This window comes from Habropoda laboriosa, unplaced genomic scaffold (genome assembly GCF_001263275.1).
Source record: "Habropoda laboriosa isolate 0110345459 unplaced genomic scaffold, ASM126327v1 scaffold68, whole genome shotgun sequence".
Classification (NCBI taxonomy): Eukaryota; Metazoa; Arthropoda; class Insecta; order Hymenoptera; family Apidae; genus Habropoda; species Habropoda laboriosa.
Window position 1 is genome coordinate 1,920,642 of NW_017100195.1, and position 9,425 is coordinate 1,930,066.

A 9,425-nucleotide genomic window follows, 5' to 3' on the forward strand; every position below is an offset into this window, starting at 1 on the left:
ATAAATTGTCCTGAAATTATCGAAGTCTTCCAAGTAGTTGTAGAAGCTGCATCGACGCTTAACGGTATAGCAGGGGCTGCGATATAGCGAGGTCGTAAAATTAGTCAATTAAAACGAAGAGAATCGAATTGACAGAAGTACGAGCAGTTAAGGACCAAAAATCTTAGCCAGGATGGTACTGAGAAGTATATGAAATCTGCTGAGGAAATTTAGCTTTGCCGTTCAACCGAGTTTTATGAAACACTAACTACCATTCAGAAATAACTCGAAATATTCCAAATGGTGATTAATATCTGCAAGATTTTCCGTTTATAAGCGAAACACCGTTGGCCAGGTGTCGTAATTCGACAGGAATCCGAAATACGCAGCCCTGCGATAACAATCGGTTCGACGGTTCGATTTACGACCTCGCTGTGTCGTGGCCCGTGCTATAACAGAGTATAACACGAGAGACGATGTTGGTATAGATCTTTTCCATAGAACTACAGGAATTATTACGTACTTTTGGTATACTCGTACTGATGCATGCATACGTTCAATTCCGATACATTTCAAGGCTTCACTCGGATTTATCGAGACTGTCGACGCCCATTTAAGATCCCGATTCCCCTCGAACGCTCTGAAATTCGTGCAACGGCTGTAGGTACGGTTGTTGGAAGGATCAGAAGGACCGGTTTCGTAATGAAAAATCGAACGCCCATCGCTGACACGCGGCGAACACGCGCACATATTTGACACGCATATACACACGTCAGGTGGTGAGCACGAGTATATATTCGTTTGAACAGAAATAAGCAAAAGAAAGAAGAAAATATGGGGGAACACGGCGATTGTTTGCCAAAAAAAAAAAAAAAAGAATCTCGTTCACGTCGCGCTGTTTCGCACGAGCCGCGTGTATTGTGCGCCGAATCGACGCGTTCCGTTCGCTCGGCTGTTTATGCACAACCGTGGAACATTTTTTTTGATAACACTTGCACGTATATACACACGGATAACGTACGTTTTTGCCGTTTTGTCCGTGATATTCGAGTTGCGACGTGGAAATTTCATTTGCTTTCCAAGTGGAACGTTTATTTCGTTCGGTTTACCTATAGAGAAAATTGTACTTCACGATGGGACGACGTTTTGTTGTACTTTTTGGGCGTTGCATGGTAAACACCTTGAATGTTCTCAAAATTAATCGATTTCAAGGTGCATCTTGATTGTGCTTCTTTTAGAACGAGATGTTATTGCCGATGCTCGGGCGAAAGTTCAAAGCACGCGTAAGAAGAAGCATATTTTTGGTTCGTGTCTTCGGTACACGTTGACGAGAGTTAGGATTAAACTGGGAAAAATTTATCGTTGCAATATTAATTAATATTTTTAGTAACGTAGAATATTTTATTTTATAAAACAGTGGTTAAGAAATATGGGTTACTAAATCCGAATTCCACTTGAATTAACCGTGAAACAAACTGGGTGAGTCGCGTAACTTGTTCACCCCGAATCATTTCTAAAGTAGCATCCTGTTAAAAGTGTTTTGTACAGAAACTGCACGGTATCAAAGATATCGAGATGATCTTGCAATTTTTAAATGGTGTGCGTACCTTTCGGTATCAAAATTTAAAGGACCAGTGAATTTTCTGTAAGAAAGTGCCTTTTAAACATAATCATTCAGGATAGATTCAATTGTCTCTGTAAAAAATGTTGCACAGGTTTCAACATTTCGATTTCTCATTGAGAATTCACAATAATTGTTACAGAGAAGCAAAACTCATAAAAAAATTCACTGCTCTTTCAAATTTTGATACAAAAGCATATACGAATTCCATTTAAAAAATTCAACATCACCTTGATATCTTCTGAACGAACAAGTTATTTAAAGAAAAAACCATTTCAGCATCATATGCTCCTTTAGATACCATGCAATTTCTACATAGAAAACTTTTTCGTAAAACCCATACTTCAGAAGTTATTCAGGGTGAACACATTATGCGACTCACCCTATATACGCCTTATGAAAAGTGTCGTAACGTAATTATATAATTTTTCCAATGAAACGAGGGCAAAGAAATTTGGAAAACAACACTATACATACGCAGTGTTTGATAAATATCTGTCTATATGTATTACTGTTTTAGAAAAAAAGGATTACATACCAACTGGTTGTTCAGGGTGCACAAGTTATTAGACTCACCCTGTATAATATAGGATACAGCGCAGCGGAAGTGTAATTTATTCAACACAAATGCTTCTTCTTTTAGACGTGCCATCGACAGATAACGCTGACAACCGTCAGCGACGGAAAAGCGTTCGTTCGATGTATGGTTTTGAAGCGGAACGTCCCAGAAACAGATGGACTTCCGGCACGAACGAATCGGTTAATTGCGTGTGCATTTGAGCCAGATGCCGTGACCACGTGCTGCCAGTGCAGTATAGGGATCGGTGCATTTCATCGTGTACACAAAGTGCAAGCACTCCGCATAACGTCACGCGATCGCTCGAACGTCAAACGTGTGCCAATTTCTTCCTTAATGCGTTTGTGGAGAGGGCAACAGATGGGTGGTACGGTTATGAAGGCTTTGTTATGAATTCAACTTCCTTGTACACATGTGTGATACATGGGTGGTATAGAAAAATGCGACAGACAGTGCAATTTTGCATATTATTTGATTACGCGAGCTATTGTTAGCAGCAGGTACACTTTCGTTCATAAGCGAGCCACTCGGAAGACAAAATGATTAATTCCAGTTTCTTGATATTCCTCCAAAGCACATGCTTAGTGCTTAACTTTTCAGAAATACAACAAATTTTATCAATTCTATTTGACGGAGTTAGTCACTTTGGCTTCTGAGTGGCTCGAGTATCAGGACACTCACTGAAAACGGTGATTAGAAAATTATTCAGTCTCGAATCTTGTGATATAACGAGTACACACACTTTTGCTGATATGTGATACTAGATCTAGGAAAGAAACGTAATATAACGTCTCAGAGACGAGTTCGAAGTTTTATTTCACTGCCACAATTACATACTGGGTGTCGTAATTTTTTAAGATCAAACTTTGTCAGTATATTGTATGGGTATAAGTGAGAAAAAAATGTCGTACGAACATAGATCGTTTGGAGCTTTATTAAAAAGTTATAATAATAATACGAAGGGAATAGTAACGAACTTTCGTATTTCGTATTATTGTTATTACTTTTTAACGAAGCTTCAAACGACCTATGTTCACATTACATTTTTTTCTTACTTATACTCATAGAACATACTGACAAAGTTTGACAAAGTTTGATTGGAAAAAACTCGGACACCCGGTATATCAAGAATTTTGGATGCTCCACCGTTGGGTAACTTCAACTGACAGCAGATGGTACACTATTTCCATGAAAAGAAATCCTAATTTTTCATATAACACCGTAACTATACTGTTTTTATAAAATATTATGCAAAATCTTAACAAACAACATATACATCGTTAAATAAAATAATTATATTAAAGTTAGTTTTAGTAAAGTATAATAGTTTGAGATACTATACACGTCTGTAGTAACGTTTTAAAGACAAATGTCTGTATATAAATGTTGAATCATATTATAATTTCTGTACGAACATAATGGGTGTCCTAATACTTACGAACAAGAGTATATGTTATTAACTTTCATCTCCTATAAATAGTAGATAAATATGCAAGCACTCGTTTTACATTTATACCTTCAGAAATTAACAGTTGCCTATAAAAGAAAATTCTGAAAATTTATCTAGCTTCAGACACCTCAAGGTGGTGTGTCCCCTTAATCACAAATACACTACAAAGCGCATAATCATAAAACAATTGTCGTACGAAGAGTGGTGGCTCGACCATAAGGGCTGCATCCCCTCCAGTATAAAATCAAAGTTCCTCCTTTATTATCGCCGTTATTAAATTTATTAAATTTATTAATAAATATTTAAATTTACTTTTCTACTAAAATTCACCGAATTTTATCATATTTATCTAAAAACCGTTATTTTCACGTTCAGTTTCTTTAATCGTCTAATTTTTCCAATCCACATATCTTTTGCCTACTTTTATTGCTACAGCCCCGCCGTAACAAATTCATACGAGTCGCCACTGCGTACCAATACAATTCAATTTCACAAAAACAAGAATTTCAAAAATTTCATCCCTCCCTCAAACACAACTTTCACCGGTGGCAGTATTGAAATCACCGTTACAAATACAAATCGCAGAAAATTTCGCATCGACAGTACCGGTGCAAAGCCCTTTACGCAAATACCCGAGAATGTATTCCGCAAGAAATATGAATCTCATAAAAGTCAATTTGACCCGTGCATCATCGCGTATTACCGAGCGATCGCGTTGCAACAAAACGTTTTTGGAATCGTTCGTTCTCGAGCGGCGTGTGTGCCATCGGAAAGATACGGGGTTCCACATAAATTAAACACGCGGGGCGGAGCGGAGAGGGGTGGTAACTCTAACCCAATTCGCGCCGGGCGACAGGTAGCATCGAGCAATCGAGTGGCGGATTAACGCAATCGGCGGCGCGCACACAGCGCGCGTTCGAGGGGGCAAAGCGAATCCGCGGAAGTCACATTCGTTCTAGCGATTATCTAGGTAATCGCGGAAGCCGGATTTAGCCGCAGCCAGAGAACTCATACAATTAGTGTGTGTGTGCCGTAAATATTTTTTGGGCATGCGTTTTACAAAATAGATGCTTCCCTGAGACGTTGGTACAAACTTCTTTTATTTTTTTTTTTTTTGTCGTTTTCTTTTACTCGATTATGGTTTCAAATTTTCTCCCTACCACCCCACATCGTTCGAACATGTTCGATCGCGCGACTCTCCCCATATTTTCTGTTTCTCTTCTCTTCCATCGTACTCCTCTCTGTTCTACTTTTTCTTTTGTGTTCATTATCTGGTAACTGTTTTTTTCTTCTCTCTCTCTGCACCAGATTGGCTTTTTTCAAAATTCTTCTACCTCTCGTTGTTTTTGTCTCGTTCTCGTCCATGTTTTTCCGTATTTATCTCGAGATTGCTCGCTTACACGGTTCTCCGTTTTTCTGGATGCCGTGTGTGCGAACGTCCGGTACGTCGACGTGAGCCACGCGGGTGTAACGTCGCGACGACACGTCGCAAGCCTATATCCAGCCTGTCGATGATAAACAGAAAGGATACATGAAATAGCCGCGTCGTGTCGTCCGAGCCATCGCCATTTTCTCCGACCTTTTTCTTTTTTTTTCTTTTTCACAGTTTGTTAAAGAGACTTGCATTCAGTTATAGATCGTCGATATGTATAACATACGTATCATATACATTCTGTACGTACATATTGTACATTACGTGAATGCCGTATTAATTTTTGGGCATGTTTCGTCAGTTGCTTATCTACGGTAGGTTACCGTGTTATTGTTCTTGGAAAATGACTACTCTGTTTCATTTTTATTCCACTTCTTTCTTTCGTTCTTCTTCTGTTTCTGTCCCTCCCTTTATTTTTCGTACGGTACTCCATTTTGTAACCACGTTTCTGTTGGAACATACTCTGTGACTCTTTGTTCTCTTTTCACCTTTTTTCATTTTTGCGTTTTCTTTCGAGAGCGTAGTGTGTTCTCGTAGTGGTTTTTGTCGGTCAGATATTTTTGCGCCAATCATGCCGCAAGCTGAGTAACAATTAGATTTTGCCAGTTCCTTTTAGTTAGAGCATCTCTCGGGAATTAAACGAACCGTTAGTCGAGTCGAGTCGATTTTTAGAGGATCACCTCGATCGGTGTGACGTGCTTTCGAATGCTCGATTAAACTTTCTGCAAAAAACGAGCGAAAATATTAACAGCCTTCTGAGAGTAAAAAGTTAAAAAGAAATGTTGTTGGGATAATGTTCGCGCGAGATTGCGTTCGAGAATCGGAACCGGTGTCGTATGGAGAATGTTGGAACAAAGGCGAGAAACGATGGCTGAGATTTTCTGCGTTCTTTCACTTTATCGAAGATGCTAATTAACAAAGATCACGCTGATTACACAAGGCTGCTAAAGGAAAAACACCGCGCACCATGGTTCGGGGACAGTTCAAGCACCGTTTTCTTGGGTACAACAACAAAACAGGTTTCACACTGTGTCTTTGTCGTTTAATTAATCTTGAATTGATGTGTTCATTCGACGATATATTTATTCGCTTTCTTGCTATTTATGCCAGGGTATAAACCGTTTATACTTGTATAGTGCACATACGGATATATGGCGAGGGGTCAGGCTTATCGAACACTAACAAACACTGCCGCTTCCCGACGATCATTTCCATATTTTCCCTTTCTTTAACCTTGCAATCCTTGAAACGTGAAAAAGAAGAAACTGAAATTTTTCATTTCTTTGGATAGTCGATTGGTCTCCTTAACGGCGAAATTAAGTTCTGAAGAATTTAGTAGCTTCTTCTGGTTACGTTGTTTTTTACTCTATTTTTCGATATTTAGGGAACAAAGTAGGTAATTTCAAACAATTATTTGCTCATACACTAAAAGCTTGGAATCACCGAGCATTGCAATTTACACAAAAATTTCCAGAAAAATGTCAGCGACTTTGAGAATTTTTTATCGTTCGAATCAATCGATGTGAGATAAATTGATAAATGCAGAATTGAGATAAGCTTCAAGTCTATAAAAAATTAGCAGCAGATTTAATATTGACGAAAAGTGGGAGGTGATTCCAAACTTTTGGCCGGTAGTGTACGTGCCGAGAAAAAATAAAGCAGTCTTCGTACTCAGCACGGTGCACACAGATATGGCGATAGGTATGAAACGACGCTAAGAAGAAACCAGACATTAGACTTTATTATAATAAGTGCAAAAGTGGCGTTGACATTATGGACCAAATGTCACCGCGGAGTAATTAACGATATTAATAATTAACATTTTGCAGAATTTCTGTTATCGACACAACCTTAATATTTTTAATTAAAATTTACAAATGTAGAATGTTTCTTTAGAATCGTAGACTGACCGTGACATCGGTATTATTTGCAATAGCAAAGCGTCCATAGCCGTGAGCTTGTTAACTAAAATTTCGTTGCAATCATATTTAACTGAATCTTAATCTGTAGAAATAATCTCTAAGAGCTCGAAATTTCCAAGAATGTTCTTCCTCCGACGTTAATGCCTTTTAATCCGGTGTATATTGCTCTTAACAGTAAAAGGAATCTTCCAAGCGACAACTTCGCAATTTATCGAACACCATTCGTTTGCCTTTAGTATCTTTATCACTCCGAAGGGACACCTAACTTAACTTGATCTCGTTTAAACAAAAACGAAAATCAACACGCCGTATTACCCTGTTTAAAGATAATCTCGCTTCGATCTTACGGCTGGCTTTTATTAAAAATCGCATCGCGGGACTTTCAATCTTCAATTTTCTTCACGAATTGTTATTATTAATGGGAAAATGAAATTCGACAGTAGCTCGATTTTACGAGTTACAAACGAAGGGAGAAAGACGATAATTTATATTATACAAGAGTTTTAGAGTTTGAATTTTCAGTTGCACAATCTCGAACATTCTGTTTTTGCTTGCAATTTACTACGATCTATTTTATTTCACGCGAGTCGTGGTCTAATGATCCACGATAAAATTTGATGTCGCGGCATTTTGTCGAGACCGATCGAATCTCGCGAATTCTTTACTTTTGTCTCTGCAAATTCAATAGCTGCTACGATCGCCGTGCAAAGCTATAGATAATTTGCAATCATACGTTGTAATGGAAATTGCATTATGCAGCAGGGTGTGCATCGTTTTCAGCCTCTTCTTGGCTACATCCGCTTGCTGGCAATCTATTTTATAATTATACATTTGATACTAACGCTATCATTTCGAAAATCGGTTTACGATATTGTACACCGAAGATCGTCTGTCGCCGTTAAAATTACCACGAAATAACGATCGTTATACACCTGTCGCTATTAAAATTAGCACAAAATAACGATCGTTCAGAATTACTTTCTTCAAATGAAGTGAAAATTTCCTTTGGCCATTTACAGTAAGTGACTTATTAGCGCAGATTCGAAAATGAATGTGCTTCAATTGGTTGAAATGTGAGATGTAAATAATGTGGAATTTCAAAGAACTGTAATAAGAATTAATTATTTGAAAAAGCACTCGTGAAAGTAACATTTTCAGAGAAGTTTTGTGAAAAATGTATTTACAAATAGAGTAACTTAAGAAACAGTCTAAAACATCGAAGGTAAGAAACATTTCATAGAAAAGTGCTGGAAGTTTAATCATGATGAATCTGCATATTAATTTCTGCGAAGATCAGCTTGTGTTAGCTTCCTTACTTCGCACGCCTATCTTCCACGTCTTCTCTGCACCTCCACCAAAATAGGTTTACGCATTCATGCTAACGGATAATTCTTCACCAACTTCCCGCATAATTTCGAAAGCCCTCAACTACGCCACTTGGAGCCATTTTGCAAATCGTCGGATTCATTCCCGAAAATTTGCACCGTTTACGAGAGAGAAACGGAAGAACCCCGAGTCAGTGGAAGAACCGAAGAGCAATTCCCTGCCATTCGACAATTCATTTTCAGTTTCTCCCTCAAAGGAAATTTCACGTCTCTAAATTCGCTCCTTCGAAGCCACTTTTGAAATGTTCGCACAGACACATCCGCGTGCCATTTCGAAAGCGAGAGTGCTACAGCTTACCTGATTTTCTCTGTACAAAACCCATTTCGTACACGTTTTAGAATCGCTCGATTCACGGTCGCAGCATCCTCAGCGAGCATCAAACGGCGTTAATCGCGGAAAAATTAATGCAAAGCTCGATTTACTTTCGCTAAGCCTCGAGTGACCTCGTTCACGTCGTCGAATTTTCCACGTAGACGATGCTGCTGTTGCTGCTGTCTACGATCGGTACACAGCTCTGAAACGGACGAACTCTTTTCACGTTCTTCGGTTCAACTATACCGTTTCGTATAATTTGCGATGGCTGGTCGTCGTTTGTCAAAATCGGAACGGCGGTTGACGTTGACTCGTCGGTTCCGTTTCCTTCGTCGACGTAGCACCGTGTACTCGAATGTTCGACGCAATGTTCCGGCGTTCGTTCGAATTGACAAACGGTGCCATTAATTCCCGGGCCTTTGAGCGGTCGACAAGCATCTATCGAGACGTGGACGTCTAACGAATGACATTGCACACGGTTGTACAAGCAGCGATAATGATCGGTGATTGCATCGAGTTGGCCAATTTATTAGAACGGCTAGAACACCAGCTTTTGTACGTTCTGATGATTCGGACGGGTTTTAAGTGGAGGATTAGTAGATAAAGTGGATTAGTTGATTAGTCATTATTTCGGGTAGCAGGCTTGATCTTTTGAGGACTTGAATTATTAGACTGGTGCATATGAAACGTCGTTTTTGACAATGAAATTTTCTTTGGAAAATGATGTATTTGATCGAAATAATTTT